Below are 19,314 nucleotides of genomic sequence, written 5' to 3'. Positions count from 1 at the left end.
CAATGCCGATGGCGGATGCGTTGATTGCGGCGCGAGGGTGGACGACGGTGAAAGCTCACAGGCGGCACCGGAGCTCCTCGCGTGAAGGCCGAAGGCACGGACGGCGGCGGGTTCCTCGGGGCGATGCGGTTTTCTTGCTGTGCCGGTGGGGATGAAGGTGACGGGACTGGTAGGTGAGAAGCAACAGTTCTGTCCCCCCCCCTCGGCCTATTTATCGAGGCAGGTGCAAGAATCGAGGCGCCATGAGAGGGAACCGCCAGGAGATAAAAGATTCGCTATAAATGTGTGCCGAATATTTCGGGATAAATGATGCGCTAAAAGATCCGTCGGAGTTGTGGTTATCTTCTCGAAAATCGAGGAGTAAGGAGAGGCCAATCAGTAATGGTTTGGCGACTTAAGGGATTTTCAGTGCCCAATGGCGGGTGTACGATTTTTGACATATGAAGAAAAATGAGGGATGAATCGCCTTCAATGGAGCAGAGGTGTTGGCATGAAAAAGAAAAGGTTCAAGTCAATTTGGGGCCTAATGTTGGGGATATTACCTGTGGATGACCCGCCCTAGTTGGGCCGGGTCATCCGTTGGGCGATTCACCCAAACATTTAGTTGGGCCTCGTTGTGGCCGAATCAAGGGCGTATGACGGTTGTGGCTCTTGGAAGGTCTCCAAGCTTCGGAAGATGGCGACTTAGAAACCACTGGGGTCACGAGTTGTAGGAAGGAAAGAATCCTTGTAAACCCTAGGGGATCGACCTGTATATAAGGGCGAGTCCCGGGGGACAGAGGGGAGGTTAGAAATCATCGAGTGCTAGGTTTAGGCGAGTTACGCCTTCCTTGTAATCGAATCCATATCAATACACACCAAAGCAGGACGTAGGCTATTACCTCTTCAGAGGGGCCGAACCTGGGTAAATCGCCGCGTCTCTCCCGCTTAACCCCTTTGAGTCGCCACCAAGGTGCGATGGCTCCAATACTAACTCCTTTCACGAGGACATCTGCCGTGAAAAAACCACGACACATAGGATAAAACTTTTGATGAAATTCCAATTTCAACCGATTGTAGTCCCATGATCCAGTATCATCACATAGCCTATACCATGTCAACGCGTTATCCTTCAAAGATAAAGGGAAGACTTTCTTCTTTACCTCATCCTCGGCCAAACCTGCAAGCTTAAATAAACCACAAACTTCATCTACATAGATCAGATGCAAGTCTCGATGTGATGATCCATCTCGTGTAAAGGGATTAGCGAGCAGTTTCTCAAGCATACCCGAAGGAATTTCATAAAAGATATTTTCATGAGGTACCTCAGGTTGAGGAACAACTCCTCGTGCTTCCGTTCGTGGTGAAGATACCCCAAACAAACTCCTCAAAGGAATAGTTTCCATAGTATATAAGTGTTTCCTTACCAAATTCCACTTACCAAAGGCGCTTTCCTCCCCGGCAACGGCGCCAGAAAAGAGTCCTCATGACCGACAAGTATAGGGGATCAATCGTAGTCCTTTCGATAAGTAAGAGTGTCGAACCCAACGAGGAGGAGAAGGCTCTGATAAAAGGTTTTCAGCCAGGTAATAACTGCAAGCACTGAAAGTAGCGGTAACAAGTGATTGTGTAGTGAGGTCAAACGTAGCAAGCGAAAAGTAACAAGTAACAAGTAGTAGCAATGGTGCAGAAAGTGGCCGAATCCCTTTTGTAGCAAGGGACAAGCCTGGACAAAGTCTTATAAGAGGAAAAACGCTCCCGAGGACACACGGGAATTTCTGTCATGCTAGTTTCATCATGTTCATATGATTCGCGTTCGTTACTTTGATAGTTTGATATGTGGGTGGACCGGCGCTTCGGTACTGCCCTTACTTGGACAAGCATCCCACTTATGATTAACCCCTCTCGCAAGCATGCGCAACTACGAAAGAAGAATTAAGACAACGTCTAACCATAGCATTAAACTAGTGGATCCAAATCAGCCCCTTACGAAGCAACGCATAGACTCGGGTTTAAGCTTCTCTCACTCTAGCAACCCATCATCTACTTACTACTCCCCAATGCCTTCCTCTAGGCCCAAATATGGTGAAGTGTTATGTAGTCGACGTTCACATAACACTACTAGAGGAAAAACAACATACAGCATATCAAAATACCGAACGAATACCAAATTCACATGACTATTATTAGCATGACCTATCCCATGTTCTGAGGAACAAAAGTAACTACTCACAAAGCATAATCATAATCATGATAAGAGGTGTAATGAATAGCATCAAGGATCTGAACATAAACTCTTCCACCAAGTAATCCAACTAGCATCAACTACAAAGAGTAATCAACACTACTAGCAACCTTACAAGTACCAATCGGAGTCGCGAGATGGAGATTGGTTACACGAGATGAACTAGGGTTTGGAGAGGAGATGGTGCTGATGAAGATGGTGATGGAGATGCCTCCCCTCCGACCATAGGAGTGTTGGTGATGACGATGGCGACAATTTCCCCCTCCGGGAGGGAAGTTTCCCCGGCACGAACGTCCTGCCGGAGCTCTAGATTGGATCTGCTCAAGTTCCGCCTCGTGGCGGCGGAGAATCCACAAAAAAGCTCCACCCTGATTTTTTTCCGGACGAAACCCTTCATATAGCAAAAGAGGGGGGGAAGTGGGTCACCAGGGTGCCCACAAGCCCTGTTGTCGCGGCCAGGGGGGTAGGCCGCGGCAACCAGGCTTGTGGCCCCCTGGTTGCTCCCCTCTGACACTTCTTTCGCCCAGTATTTTTTATATATTCCCAAAAAAATCAACGTTGATTTTCAGGGCATCTGGAGTTGTGTAGAATAGAGGACTCAGACTTGCTCCTTTTACAGTCCAGAATTCCAACTGCCGGTATTCTCCCTCTTCAAATAAACCATGCAAAATAAGAGAGAAAAGCCATAAGTATGGTTCCACAAAGTATAATAACAGTCCATAAAGCGATAAATATCAACATGAAAGCATGATGCAAAATGGACATATCAACTACATATCCACCTTCCACTTGGGTTAGCCAACGAGGGGCGAGAAGTATATCCATCAACTCGTCATCAAGCAAGTTTCTGGCGTCGTTGTCAGGGACTCCAGTCTTCAAGATAGGGGAGTTGCACGCTATATTTTAGCTTTGCTTTTTAGTCTTATTAGTTTGCTTTCTAGTTTTTGCCTTAGAGTCTTATACCAAAACCACAAAAAAATTAGTTGCTTTGTTCTTGCTTGTTTCTGCTGCTATGGGTTCCACTGAAAACACCAAGTTGTGTGACTTCACTAGTCACAACAACAATGACTTTATCTGCACTCCTATTGCTGCTCCCGCCACTCAGGCTACCTCCTATGAGATTAAACCCGCTTTACTGAACCTTGTTATGAAAGATCATTTCTCCGGTATTGGAGATGATGCTGCTTTGCACCTGAATAATTTTGTTGAGCTTTGTGATATGCAAAAATATAAAGAACTAGATGGTGATATTGTTAAACTTAAGCGTTTTTCCTTTCTCCTTGAGAGGAGGAGCTAAAGTGTGGCTTGAATCTTTGCCTAGGAATAGCATAGATTCTTAGGATAAGTGCAAAGATGCTTTTATTGGGAAGTATTACCCGCCTGATAAGATTATCCAGTTAAGAAGTAACATTATGAATTTTAGGCAACTGGATAATGAACACGTTGCCCAAGCTTGGGAACATATGAAATCACTTGTTAAGAATTTCCCTACACATGGTTTGACTACTTGGATGATTATACAAACTTTCTATGCGGGATTGAACTTTACCTCGCGGAATCTGTTAGACTCGGCCGCGGGAGGAACATTTATGTCAACTACACTTGGTGCTGCCACAAAGTTATTGGATGAGCTGATGACAAATTATTCTCAATGGCACACCGAAAGAGCTCCGTAGGTAGGAAGGTAAACTCTGTTGAGGAGATCTCCTCTCTTAATGATAAGGTTGACATGATCATGACTTTACTTATTAAGCAAGCTCCTATTGATCCTCATGATGTTCCTTTAAATTTTTGATTTCTCAAGAAAGAGAGCAAGTTGATGTTAATTTTATATCTAGGAACAACTTTAATAATAATGCTTATAGGGGTAATTTTTTAGCAATCCTAGACCATTCCCATCCAACAACTATGGGAACAACAACAATTATCCTAGCACCAAAAGCTCCACTTATGAATTAGAGAGCATGCTTAAAGACTTTATCACTTCTCAAAAAGCCTTCAACAAGAGTGTAGAAGAGAAATTAGGAAAATTAGATAGTCTCTCTTTGAAGGTAGACAATATAGCTCATGATGTAGAGATGCTTAAAATTAGAACTTCCCCCCTTGAGGAAAGGTACACAACACCCATGAATGCTATCCAAGTCCAAATTAATGAGAACATAAGAATGCCATCCAAACTTAAAGATAGATGGGCTAGAGAAAAAGAAGATGAAGATAGGATTAAGAGCCTTCCTACACATACTACCATTTCTACTATACAAGTGATTGAGGATCTCAAAACTTTTAGCACCCATCGTAACTCTAGTCCCAAGGACCTATTAATGGTGATGCTAATACCTCACCTATAGGACAAGAAGGTACTTTGAATTTAGAGACTACCAAAATAATGAGCTTAGATGACATTACCACCACTTTAATTATTGGTAGTAATCTTGATTCTGACAATTGTAGTCTTTCCAAAGTTATCACTTTTTTGGCAAAGAATGGCTAAAGACCCCCACACTAGTACACTCAATATTGCCTTCACCGAGCATATTACCAATGCTCTTACCAAAGCTAGGGACGAGAAGCTCAACATAGAGACTTCTATTCCTACAAAACTAGAAGATGGTTGGGATCCTATGGTCAAGATTAAATTGAATAATATTTCTTGCTTTGCCTGCTGTTCTGTTTTTCACAGATTCTGCCACATTTTACGTTTTCATCATTTTGCAAATCTTAAGCTTGCTTTTCCTTTGAAAAAACCTTTTGGAAATTATGAGAAATAGTAGCTTTTCATGAAAATCTTTATTTTCAGTAGGACTTTTTTTTATTATGGGTACTAACCACTTTAATCAGCTTATGATGAGTTTCGTATGAAGGGAGTTTTCAAGTGTGCGATGGAAGATGATGAAAGAAGATCTAGGAGCGTCAAGCGCTGAAGCTTGGGGATGCCCCCATGCACCGCCAAGAAATATTCAAGGAGACTCAAACGTCTAAGCTTGGGGATGTCCCAGTGCATCCCCTTCTCTATCAACAATCATCCGTTCGTCCATCTCCATGCTATATTTTTATCACTTCATATGTTATGTGATATGCTTGGAGTGTCCCGCTCTTTACTTTTTAGTTTGTTTTCGTTTTGCTTGCTGTTCATAACAAGTTGGAACCTAAACTTCTTTGTTTGGGAGAGAAACACGCTCCACTCCATCGTAGAACACAACATAGGTTTTCATGATTATCTTTTTGTGTGTTCTTTATCTTTTCATAGCTGCTGTCATGCTTAGCTCTTAGTTTTCATGTTATATCATTTTAAGAGCTTTTATTTAGGTTGCTTTTGGAATTCTCTTGAGTTTTCATGCTTATCTTGTTTAGAGAGTTGGCTTGTTGCACTGAGTTGTGTGTTTTGCATGAGTAGGTAACTGAGGTTGCTATTTAAGTATAGTAGTAACTTGCAATCGTTTCGAGGTAATGATTTGAGTAATGTTTGGACTATTGGTACCAAGAGCTTGAGCCTATTAGTGATAGGTGTCATATTTTGGGAAATCCATGCGTTTTTCAAAAACTAAAAATTAGTTGAGAACTCTAGCTACTAGATTGATCCCTAACATCTGGATGGGTTGAATATATAGAGTACCCTCACGTTACCATGGGTCAAGGATGCGCAAGGATAACCAAACCCCCAAACACTCCTCCTCAGGGTATTTGTCTCTTTGTGAATCTCCTAACTAGATAGATAGTTACCGATAATAAGTGCATGAGTTCTTCGGACTAATGTGAGTATTCGATTGTTGGCACTTCCACCATCCATATTTTGCTAGCCTATTCGGTACGGTGCATTGCCCTTTCTCCTCTTGAGAGTTGGTGAAAACTTCGCTGGTGCATCCAAACCCTTGGCATGATATGCTCTGTCATCATAAGCCTCATTATATCTTTCTTCAAAACAGCCACCATACCTACCTATTAAGGCATTTCCATAGCCTTTCCGAGATACATTGCCATGCAACATCCACCATCTCATGACTTGATCTTCATGTCATACATGCTTTTGCTTGATTGAGGAGCCACATTCTAGTTGGGCCTTGCCCTTATTATTGCTACATGACGCGCTAGTTTCATTGCATATCCTGCTACACTGGCAGAGGCATACATTTGCATACATCATGATAGTTTTCATTTGTCTTTATGTTGAGTACTTCTTATAAAGTGTGATGATCTTCTTTTTATTCTTGTAAAATATGGAGTGTTGCCCTTAAGTGAGGAAAAGATCCCAAAGAGGACAAATTAAAATATCCCAAAAGAGGACACATGAAAAGATCCCAAAGAGGACAAATGAGAGATAAATAGAAAGGGACAGAGAGGCCACAAAAAAGAAAAAAAATAGAAAAATAAAAAAATAAAAAAAGAGATAAGGGGGCAACACTACTATTACTTTTGAAAGATCCACACTCGTACTCCATTGTTATATTTGTACTCCATAGAGATTATCATTCATGCATAACTATGTGGGGACCCTCACACTATAGAGCTTGGCTTGTATATTCCAATGATGAGCCTCCTCAAATGAGCTCTAGGTCTTCATGAGCAAGCAAGTTGGATGCACCCCCACTAGTTCCATTAGAGAGCCTACCTTAGCTCATATTGTTGGAGAACGACGCATGGGAAACAAAAAATTTCCTACGCGCACGAAGACCTATCATGGTGATGTCCATCTACGAGAGGGGATGAGTGATCTACGTACCCTTGTAGATCGTACAGCAGAAGCGTTAGTGAACGCGGTTGATGTAGTGGAACGTCCTCACGTCCCTCGATCCGCCCCGCGAACAATCCCGCGATCAGTCCCACGATCTAGTACCGAACGGACGGCACCTCCGCGTTCAGCACACGTACAGCTCGACGATGATCTCGGCCTTCTTGATCCAGCAAGAGAGACGGAGAGGTAGAAGAGTTCTCCGGCAGCGTGACGGTGCTCCGGAGGTTGGTGATGACCTTGTCTCAGCAGGGCTCCGCCCGAGCTCCGCAGAAACGCGATCTAGAGGAAAAACCGTGGAGGTATGTGGTCGGGCTGCCGTGGAAAAGTCGTCTCAAATCAGCCCTAAAACCCCACTATATATAGGAGGAGGAGAGGGGAGACTTGCCTTGGGGTCCAAGGACTCCCAAGGGAGTCGGCCGAGCCAAGGGGGAAGGTCTCCCCCTCCCAAACCGAAATCCACTTGGTTTGGAAGGTGGAGTCCTTCTTCCCTTTCCCACCTCCTTCTTTTTTTTCTTTCCTCTTTGATTTTCTATCCTATGCGCATAGGCCTCTCTTGGGCTGTCTCACCAGCCCACTAAGGGCTGGTGTGGCACCCCAAACACCCATGAGCTTCCCCGGGGTGGGTGCCCCCCCCCCCGGTGAACTCCCGGAACCCATTCGTCATTCCCGGTACATTCCCGGTAACTCCGAAAACCTTCCGGCAATCAAATGAGGTCATCCTATATATCAATCTTCGTTTCCGGACCATTCCGGCAACCCTCGTGACGTCCGTGATCTCATCCGGGACTCCAAACAACATTCGGTAACCAACCATATAACTCAAATACGCATAAAAAAACGTCGAACCTTAAGTGTGCAGACCCTGCGGGTTCGAGAACTATGTAGACATGACCCGAGAGACTCCTCGGTCAATATCCAATAGCGGGACCTGGATGCCCATATTGGATCCTACATATTCTACGAAGATCTTATCGTTTGAACCTCAGTGCCAAGGATTCAGATAATCCCGTATGTCATTCCCTTTGTCCTTCGGTATGTTACTTGCCCGAGATTCGATCGTCAGTATCCGCATACCTATTTCAATATGTTTACCGGCAAGTCTCTTTACTCGTTCCGTAATACAAGATCCCGCAACTTACACTAAGTCACATTGCTTGCAAGGCTTGTGTGTGATGTTGTATTACCGAGTGGGCCCCGAGATACCTCTCCGTCACACGGAGTGACAAATCCCAGTCTCGATCCATACTAACTCAACGAACACCTTCGGAGATACCTGCAGAGCATCTTTATAGTCACCCAGTTACGTTGCGACGTTTGATACACACAAAGCATTCCTCCGGTGTCCGTGAGTTATATGATCTCATGGTCATAGGAACAAATACTTGACACGCAGAAAACAGTAGCAACAAAATGACACGATCAACATGCTACGTCTATTAGTTTGGGTCTAGTCCATCACATGATTCTCCTATTCATGTGATCCCGTTATCTAGTGACAACACGTGCCTATGGCCAGGAAACCTTGACCATCTTTGATCAACGAGCTAGTCAACTAGAGGCTTACTAGGGACAGTGTTTTGTCTATGTATCCACACAAGTATTGTGTTTCCAATCAATACAATTATAGCATGGATAATAAACGATTATCATGAACTAAGAAATATAATAATAACTAATTTATTATTGCCTCTAGGGCATATTTCCAACAGTCTCCCACTTGCACTAGAGTCAATAATCTAGTTCACATCAGCATGTGATTCCAACGAATCCAACACCCATATAGTTATGGGGTCTGATCACGTCTTGCTCGTGAGAGAGGTTTTAGTCAACGGTTCTGAAACTTTCAGATCCGTGCGTTCTTTACAAATCTTTATGTCATCTTATAGATGCTGCTACTACGTGCTATTCGTAAATGCTCCAAATATCTACTCTACTATATGAATCCGTTTCACTACTCATAGATATTTGGATTAGTGTCAAAGCTTGCATCGACGTAACCCTTTACGACGAACTCTTTAACCACCTCCATAATCGAGAAAAATTCCTTAGTCTATTTGTTACTAAGGATAAATTTTGACCGCTGCTAGTGATTCAATCATGGATCACTCTCTGTACCTCTCAACAGACTTTGAGTCAAGGCACACATCAGGTGCGGTACACAGCATGGCATACTTTAGATTCTACGGCTAAGGCATAGAAGACGACCTTCGTCTATTCTCTTTATTTTGCCATGGTCGGGTTTTGAGTCTTACTCAAATTCACACCTTACAACGCAACCAAGAACTCCTTCTTTACTGATCTATTTTGAAATCCTTCAAAAACTTGTCAAGGCATGCATCTTTTTGAAACTTCTATTAAGCGCTTTCGATCTATCTCCATAGATTTTTGATGCTCAACGTTCAAGTAGCGCAATCTAGGTATTCCTTTGAAAAACTCCTTTCAAACAACCTTGTATGCTTCACAGAAATTCTACATTACTTCTGATCCACAATATGTCAACCACATATACTTATCAGAAATTCTATAGTGCTCCCACTCACTTCTTTGGAAATACAAGTTTCTCATAAACCTTGTACAAACCCAAAATCTTTGATCATCTCATCAAAGTATATATATTCCAACTCCGAGATGCTTGCACCAGTCCATTGAAGGATCGCTGGAGCTTGCATACTTGCTAGTATCTTTAGGATCGACAAAACCTCCTGGTTGTATCACATACAATGTTTGCTCAAGGAAACTGTCGAGGAAACAATGTTTTGACATCCTTCGTGCAATATTTCATAAATAATGCATCAACAACTAACATAATTCTAACAGACCTTTAGCATCGCTACGAGTGAGAAAGTCTCATCATAGTCAACTGTTTGATCTTGTCGAAAACATCTTTGCGACAAGTCGAGCTTTTCTTAATAGTGACTTATCACCATCATCGTCTGTTTTCCTTTAAAGATCCATCTTTACTCAATAGTCCTATGACCATCAAGTAATTCTTCCAAAGTATACACTTTGTTTTCATCCATGGATCCTCTCTCGGATTTCATGGCTTCCAGCCATTTGTCGGAATCTGGGCCCACCATCGCTTTGTCCATAACTCGTAGGTTCACTGTTGCTCAACAACATGACCTCCAAGACAGGGTTACCGTACTACTCTGCAGCAGTACGCGACCTTGTCGACCTACAAGGTTTGTAGTAACTTGATTCGAAGCTCAATGATCACCATCATCAACTTCCACTTCAATTGGTGTAGGCGCCACAGGAACAACTTCCTGCGCCCTGCTACACACTGGTTGAAGTGATGGTTCAATAACCTCATCAAGTTCTACTACCCTCCCACTCAATTCTTTTGAGAGAAACCTTTCCTCGAGAAAGGATCCGTTTCTAGAAACAAACACTTTACTTTCGGAGCTGAGATAGGAGATGTACCCAACTATTTTGGATATCCTATGAAGATGCATTTATCCGCTTTGGGTTCGAGCTTATCAGACTGAAACTTTTTCACATAAGTATCGAAGCCCCAAACTTTCAAGAAACGACATTTTAGATTTCTCTAAACCTCAGTCTATACTGTGTCATCTCAACGGAAATACGCGGTGCCCTATTTAAAGTGAGTGCGGTTGTCTCTAATGCATAACCCATAAACGATAGTGGTAATTCGATAAGAGACATCATAGCATGCACCATACCAAATAGTGCATGGCTATGATGTTCAGACACATCATCACACTATGATGTTCCACGTGGCATGAACTGCGAAATAATTTCCACATTGTCTTAACTCCGTACCAAAACTCGTAACTCAGATATTCATTTCCATGATCATATCGTAGACAGTTTATCCTCTTGTTACGACGAACTTCACTCTGAAATGGAATTGAACTATTCAATATTTCGGACTTGTGATTCATTAAGTAAATACTTTTGTATCTACTCAAATCGTTAGTGAAGTGAGAACATAATGATATCCACTGCGTGCCTTAGCACCCATTGGACTGCATACATCAAAAATGTATCACTTCCAATAAGTTACTATCTTGTTTCATCTCAATGAAAACAAGGCCTTGCTCATGTGGTATGATTTGCATGTCACTAGTGATTCAAAAACAAGTGAGTATAAAGATCCATCAGCATGGAGCCTCTTCATGCAATTTATACTAACATGACTCAAGCGGCAGTGCCACAAGTAAGTGGTACTATCATCATCAACTCGTATCTTTTGGCACCAATATCATGAACATGTGTAACACTACGATCGAGATTCAATAAACCATTGAAGGTGATTATTCAAGAAAATAGAGTAACCATTATTCTCTTTAAATGAATAATCGTATTGCAATAAACACGATCCAATCATGTTCATGCTTAACGCTAGCACCAAATAACAATTATTTAGGTTTAACACCAATCCCGATGGTAGAGGGAGCGTGCGACGTTTGATCATATCAACCTTGGAAACACTTCCAACACGTATCGTCACCTCGCCTTTAGCTAGTCTCCGTTTATTCCGTAGCTTACATTTCGTGTTACTAATCACTTAGCAACCGAACCGGTATCCAATACCCTCATGCTACTAGGAGTACTAGTAAAGTACACATCAACATCATGTATATCAAATACACATCTTTCGACTTTTGCCAGCCTTCTTATCTACCAAGTATCTAGAGTTGCTCCGCCTCAGTGACTGTTCCCCTCATTACAGAAGCACTTAGTCTCGGGTTTGGGTTTAATCTTGGGTCTCTTCATTAGTGCAGCAACTGTTTTGCCGTTTCACGAAGTATCCCTTCTAGCCATTGCCTTTCTTTGAAACTTAGTGGTTTTACAAACCATCAACTATTGATGCTCCTTCTTGATTTCTACTTTCGCAGTGTCAAACATCGCGAATCGCTCAAGGATCATTGTATCTATCCTTGATATGTTATAGTTCATCACGAAGCTCTCACATCTTGGTGGCGGTGACTTTTGAGAACCATCACTATCTCATCTGGAAGATTAACTCCCACTTGATTCAAGTGATTGTCGTACTCAGACAATCTGAGCACACGCTCAACGATTGAACTTTTCTCCTTTACTTTGTGGACAAAGAATCTTGTTGGAGGTCTCCTACCTCTTAACAAGGGCACAAGCATGAAATCGCAATTTCATCTCTTTAGAACATCACTTATGTTCCGTGACGTTTTAAAACGTTTTTGGCGCCTTGCTTCTAAGCCATCAAGTATTTTGTACAGAACTATCGTGTAGTCATCAGAAACGTGTATGTCGGATGTTCACAGCATCCACAGACGACGCTCGAGGTGCAGCACACCGAGTGGTGCATTAAGGACATAAGCCTTCTGCGTAGCAACGAGGACAATCCTCGGTTTTACAGACTCAGTCTGCAAAGTTTGCTACTATCAATTTTCAACTAAATTTTCTCTAGGAACATATTAAAAACAGTAGAGCTATAGCGCAAGCTACATCGTAATTCGCAAAGACCATTAGACTATGTTCATGACAATTAGTTCAATTAATCATATTACTTAAGAACTCCCACTCAAAAAGTACATCTCTCTAGTCATTTGAGTGGTACATGATCCAAATCCACTATCTCAAGTCCGATCATCACGTGAGTCGAGAATAGTTTCAGTGGTAAGCATCTCTATGCTAATCATATCAACTATACGATTCATGCTCGACCTTTCGGTCTCATGTGTTCCGAGGCCATGTTTGCACATGCTAGGCTCGTCAAGCTTAACCCGAGTGTTCCGCGTGTGCAACTGTTTTGCACCCGTTGTATGTGAACGTTGAGTCTATCACACCCGATCATCACGTGGTGTCTCGAAACGACGAACTGTAGCAACGGTGCACAGTCGGGGAGAACACAATTTCGTCTTGAAATTTTAGTGAGAGATCACCTCATAATGCTACCGTCATTCTAAGCAAAATAAGGTGCATAAAAGGATTAACATCACATGCAATTCATAAGTGACATGATATGGCCATCATCACGTGCTTCTTGATCTCCATCACCAAAGCACCGGCACGATCTTCTTGTCACCGGCGTCACACCATGATCTCCATCATCATGATCTCCATCAACGTGTCACCATCGGGGTTGTCGTGCTACTCATGCTATTACTACTAAAGCTACGTCCTAGCAAAATAGTAAACGCATCTGCAAGCACAAACGTTAGTTATAAAGACAACCCTATGGCTCGTGCCGGTTGCCGTACCATCGACGTGCAAGTCGATATTAACTATTACAACATGATCATCTCATACATCCAATATATCACATCACATCGTTGGCCATATCACATCACAAGCATACCTTGCAAAAACAAGTTAGACGTCCTCTAATTTTGTTGTTTGCATGTTTTACATGGTGACCATGGGTATCTAGTAGGATCGCAATTTTACTTACGCAAACACCACAACGGAGATATATGAATTGCTATTTAACCTCATCCAAGGACCTCCTCGGTCAATTCCGATTCAACTAAAGTTGGAGAAACTGACACCCGCCAGTCATCTTTGAGCAACGGAGTTACTCGTAGCGATGAAACCAGTCTCTCGTAAGCGTACGAGTAATGTCGGTCTGAGCCGCTTCGATCCAACAATACCGCGGAATCAAGAAAACACTAAGGAGGGCAGCAAAACGCACATCACCGCCCACAAAAACTTTTGTGTTCTACTCGAGAAGACATCTACGCATGAACCTAGCTCATGATGCCACTGTTGGAGAACGACGCATGGGAAACAAAAATTTTCCTACGCGCACGAAGACCTATCATGGTGATGTCCATCTACGAGAGGGGATGAGTGATCTACGTACCCTTGTAGATCGTACAACAGAAGCGTTAGTGAACGCGGTTGATGTAGTGGAACGTCCTCACGTCCCTCGATCCACCCCGCGAACAATCCCGCGATCAGTCCCACGATCTAGTACCGAACGGACGGCACCTCCGCGTTCAGCACACGTACAGCTCGACGATAATCTCGGCCTTCTTGATCCAGCAAGAGAGACAGAGAGGTAGAAGAGTTCTCCGGCAGCGTGACGGCGCTCCGGAGGTTGGTGATGACCTTGTCTCAGCAGGGCTCCGCCCGAGCTCCGCAGAAACGCGAACTAGAGGAAAAACCGTGGAGGTATGTGGTCGGGCTGCCGTGGAAAAGTCGTCTCAAATCAGCCCTAAAACCCCACTATATATAGGAGGAGGAGGGTGGAGACTTGCCTGGGGGTCCAAGGACTCCCAAGGGAGTCGGCCGAGCCAAGGGGGAAGGTCTCCCCCTCCCAAACCGAAATCCACTTGGTTTGGAAGGTGGAGTCCTTCTTCCCTTTCCCACCTCCTTCTTTTTTTTCCTTTTTGATTTTCTTTCCTATGCGCATAGGCCTCTCTTGGGCTGTCTCACCAGCCCACTAAGGGCTGGTGTGGCACCCCAAATACCCATGAGCTTCCCCGGGGTGGGTGCCCCCCCCCCCCCCGGTGAACTCCCGGAACCCATTCGTCATTCCCGGTAACTGTGAAAACCTTCCGGCAATCAAATGAGGTCATCCTATATATCAATCTTCGTTTCCGGACCATTCCGGAAACCCTCGTGACGCCCGTGATCTCATCCAGGACTCCGAACAACATTCGGTAACCAACCATATAACTCAAATACGCATAAAACAACGTCGAACCTTAAGTGTGCAGACCCTGCGGGTTTGAGAACTATGTAGACATGACCCGAGAGACTCCTCGGTCAATATCCAATAGCGGGACCTGGATGCCCATATTGGATCCTACATATTCTACGAAGATCTTATCGTTTGAACCTCAGTGCCAAAGATTTAGATAATCCCGTATGTCATTCCCTTTGTCCTTCGGTATGTTACTTGCCCGAGATTCGATCGTCAGTATCCGCATACCTATTTCAATCTCGTTTACCGGAAAGTCTCTTTACTCGTTCCGTCATACAAGATCCTGCAACTTACACTAAGTCACATTGCTTGCAAGGCTTGTGTGTGATGTTGTATTACCGAGTGGGCCCCGAGATACCTCTCCGTCACACGGAGTGACAAATCCCAGTCTCGATCCATACTAACTCAATGAACACCTTCGGAGATACCTGTAGAGCATCTTTATAGTCACCCAGTTACGTTGCGATGTTTGATACACACAAAGCATTCCTCCGGTGTCCGTGAGTTATATGATCTCATGGTCATAGGAACAAATACTTGACACGCAGAAAACAGTAGCAACAAAATGACACGATCAACATGCTACGTCTATTAGTTTGGGTCTAGTCCATCACATGATTCTCCTAATCATGTGATCCCGTTATCAAGTGACAACACTTGCCTATGGCCAGGAAACCTTGACCATCTTTGATCAACGAGCTAGTCAACTAGAGGCTTACTAGGGACAGTGTTTTGTCTATGTATCCACACAAGTATTGTGTTTCCAATCAATACAATTATAGCATGGATAATAAACGATTATCATGAACTAAGAAATATAATAATAACTAATTTATTATTGCCTCTAGGGCATATTTCCAACACATATGTGCACCCGTTGCATGGCAATCCCGACTCCTCACATCATATCTATCATTTGGCTTTCTCTCGCCTATGGTTGTCCTCATTGATGTGAGCCTTTCACACCCTTGTGTCTTCCTTCCCCATCATTATTCTATTTGCCATCCTAAGTGCCAACATATCTTGCTTGCGCTCATTCATTGCATGAGTGCTCAAAGTCGAAATGGAGAGGATCATTTTGACTTGTGTCTGACTAGTGGTCTGGGGATGAGTCAAAATAAGATTCCGAAGGAGGCCAAGTGTGAAATTTAGTAGATTGAGTTATCAATTAAAAAAATATTTTTATACTCTCAACCCATCTCCCACTTCTTGCACGCGAACACCATTTGGAGACATTCGAGTCACGAACAGCGAGAGATCTTGCACCTTTATGTTCTTACTTTGCTAATTTCAATACTAAATATAGAGTCTTGCTTGTTATTGTCTTGACTTGAATTGCATATCTTACTTGCTTTACTTTGAAGTTCTTATATGCGTTAGCATGTCACCACAGAAATTTTTGTTTTGTCATTTACCTACTCGAGGACAAGCAGGAATTAAGCTTGGGGATGTTCATACGTCCCAAATGTATCTATAATTTCTGCTTTTTCCATGATCTTTTGGGTGACATTGTTATATGTTTTCCTACAGTTTTATATCTTTTTACATATATTTGTACTAACCTACTAACTTAGTGCACCCAGTGCCTATTTCTGTCTGCTGATGTCTTTTTGCAGGGGATTTTACCCAAATTTCCAAAGCCCCAAAAATCCCGAGAAAATATACAAAAATCAGTGTGATGGAAGCTTCCAGATCACCGAAGATGGGCCAGAGGGGAGTCAGGGGCTGCCCAAGCGGCTACCCCACCGCCTCTGACACCCTCCTTTGGCCTATATTTACCCCTCCGATCAGAAACACTTGAGGCATATCCAGAATCGCGAAGTTCTCCATCGTTCTGCCGCCGCAGCGCTTCCCGGCACCCTGCCGGAGGGAGGATTGACCTCCGGGAGCTTCTCCACCGCCATGGACGCTTCCCGGACGTGTCGTGAGTAGTCCTCCTTGAACCATGAGTCCATGACCAGTAGCTATGTGATGTCTTCTCTCAAATCTTGTGCTTCAATGATTATCCCTTGTGAGCTGCCCTACATTATCAAGGCATCTATGTAATTTTCCTGCTATTGCTATGCTCGGATCCGATGTATTATGAGATTGTGTTCAGATTGTGACGAGTTATATATTTGATTATCCTTTTATATTATGTTCTTTAGTGATTCATGCATGTTCTCCATTGCTCTTTATTGCGTTGGCCGAGTAGTAGATTGTAACTCCAAGAGGGATTGTTATGCATGATTGTGAGTTCATGCCCCCTGATGTCTAGCTTGAGTGACAAAAACTTGAGACTAGGGGATGTGTTGTTGCCACCAGGGAGAAAACAACGGTGCTTGTGAGCACGGTTGTAAGGATTGTTTACCTTACGCATAGTTCGTTAATGCACTTGTCCGTTGCTTTGAGTTTACACTTTGGGTGGGGCTCGCAACTTAATACGAGCGAGATGTTCTCGATAGATATCTCAAGGTGGATGATTAGTAAGTAGATGCCGATGAATAAACGGTCTACTTGTCTTGGCGTACTGCCTATTACTATTGAGCCTCCAACTTTCAAGTAGCATAATTAGCATCGCGGTGCATTTATAATTCTGTCAATTGCCTAGCTGTAATTTGTTTACCCCAACATAGTTGTTTATCGTCTTTTGGGAGAGAGACATCACTAGAGAACATCATGTGACTCCGGTCCATATCACCACCATTGCTTACACCTCCATCATTTATTGATTTCATTTACTTTTCTATTGCAATCACTATCACTATTCCCGCTTGTGTTTTGATCCTTTGGAAACTACAAGGCCGGAGAGATTGACAACCTCTCTGTACTCGTTGGGAGAAAAGTTATTTGTTGTGTATGCAGGTCCACGTCTTCTGCTAGCGCCAGAGCAGCGGACACCTACTTGTTGATCCTAGGAGTCCTCCTGGTTCGATAAACCTTACAGTCCCCATGTAAGGGAAACTTGCTGCTGACAACATCTCCACCTTCCACTTGGGTAACTAACAAGGGGCGAGAAGTATATCCATCAACACGTCATGAGTGGGGATTTTTCCTTGACCGTTTATCCCACAAATGCTTGGCTAGAACTGATGGTTTCTGTGTTCTCTGACATTTCTACTGCGAGTTGAACTGTTCCTTGTCGTGCGCAATCTAGGTTCCCTGACGCATAATTTGGCTGATAGTTTTTTGTAACTTGCTTCTTTATTAGGCCGAGTTGCCATATTTTCTATTATAGTTGCTTGTCATATGGATTGATTGCTCTGAACATGACTTTGAACTGCCATAGTTGGTACTCCATCGACTGCCCCCTTGTTGCATCGTAATCCATAAGATGTTGTTGTTGTGCTTGATGTTGCATTCACTTCCACGTGGGTCTTGCAACTGATAGAACTTGCCTCTTTAACAGTGGGAGTTTCCTATTTTTTGTGCTAGAAATGCTGAGGTTTCTTAGTAGCTGGTTGCCTTTGTTTGGCAACATGCCCTTGCAGGTTATTTTTGCCATGCCTTTCATATAACTCATGTGCAGTTGTTATAACTACTCTTGGCTCCAATATGAAGATGGCATTCTTATTCTTCTTTGATGGGAGAGGTGGTAGTTGGCTCTCTACACCTTTCTTTGCTTTGTTGCCCAAATCATGCATTGCACCAAGTTCCTTCATCATTTTCTTGCGAGTGGCTTTTGGGCATAATTATTCTAAGTTCAATGTGTTGAGTACCATCTTCTCTAATCCCATCAAAAGCTCTTCAAAAGCCTTCCTCGATTTACATGTAACTGATGGCTCATCAAGGACTTCTTTCACTTCAAGCACTGGTATAGCTGGCAATCTGTTTTCCTGCTCCAACATGATGATGTCTCGCATGTTGATTGGACAATAGTCATCAAGATCTTTAGGTGTACTATCCTTCTTTTGAAGCAAAAACTACAATGTGCATTCCTCATCATCGTCACTCTCTGTGTTGTGGGCTGCTCCATCATTATTTCCACTGTTCCCACCACCATCGTCGTGGCCATTGTTATTGCCTCCACCACCACCGGGATCGAACTTCCCGTCCACTGTCCACGTCCTTGCTAGCAATGTCCTTGAGATCTGCCTGGACATCTTGTTCCAATTCACTGGTACCTGTTTTCTCACTAGAGTTGCGCCCAACATGTTCCCTTCTGAATTGATCATCATCATCGTAATCCGACTCTCCATCATTATCGCTCTTAGTTTTTTCTGCTTCATCATCTGATTCCCCGCTGTCTGACCTGTATGACTCTACTCCACTGGGTAAGCTCTCACTGCCTTCTTCGCTTTGCACACTTTTGTTGTCACTAAGCAATTATTTGCTTCTTCTTTTCATTGTTTTTTACCTGCTTGTTCCCATTTTCGTAGGTTCTGCCCTGCTTGTCCCAGCTTCATCATCTCAATCGTGCCGATGTCGTACACAAATTTTCCAACTGAATGCAAAATTTTAGAACACATTTCATGCACAATAACCAAGAGCTTTTTTTGTTTATACAAAACAGATACAAAAATAGATGGAAAAGAGGTTCAGATAATCATAAACAAAAGAAATCATATTTTAAATAGTAAGATTTTCCTAGAAAAAATGGGTGACTTGCCTACAAAATTTCATCAGGTTATCTATAAAAATCACTGAACAAAAAGGAGTTCCTTGAAATAATGGAGAAACACATTAGCCAAAGGATTTAAACATTGGACTAGCCAAAAATGTTTCACT

Source organism: Hordeum vulgare, chromosome 5H, assembly GCF_904849725.1.
Source record: "Hordeum vulgare subsp. vulgare chromosome 5H, MorexV3_pseudomolecules_assembly, whole genome shotgun sequence".
NCBI lineage: Eukaryota > Viridiplantae > Streptophyta > Magnoliopsida > Poales > Poaceae > Hordeum > Hordeum vulgare.
This window is presented reverse-complemented; position numbering follows the sequence as displayed.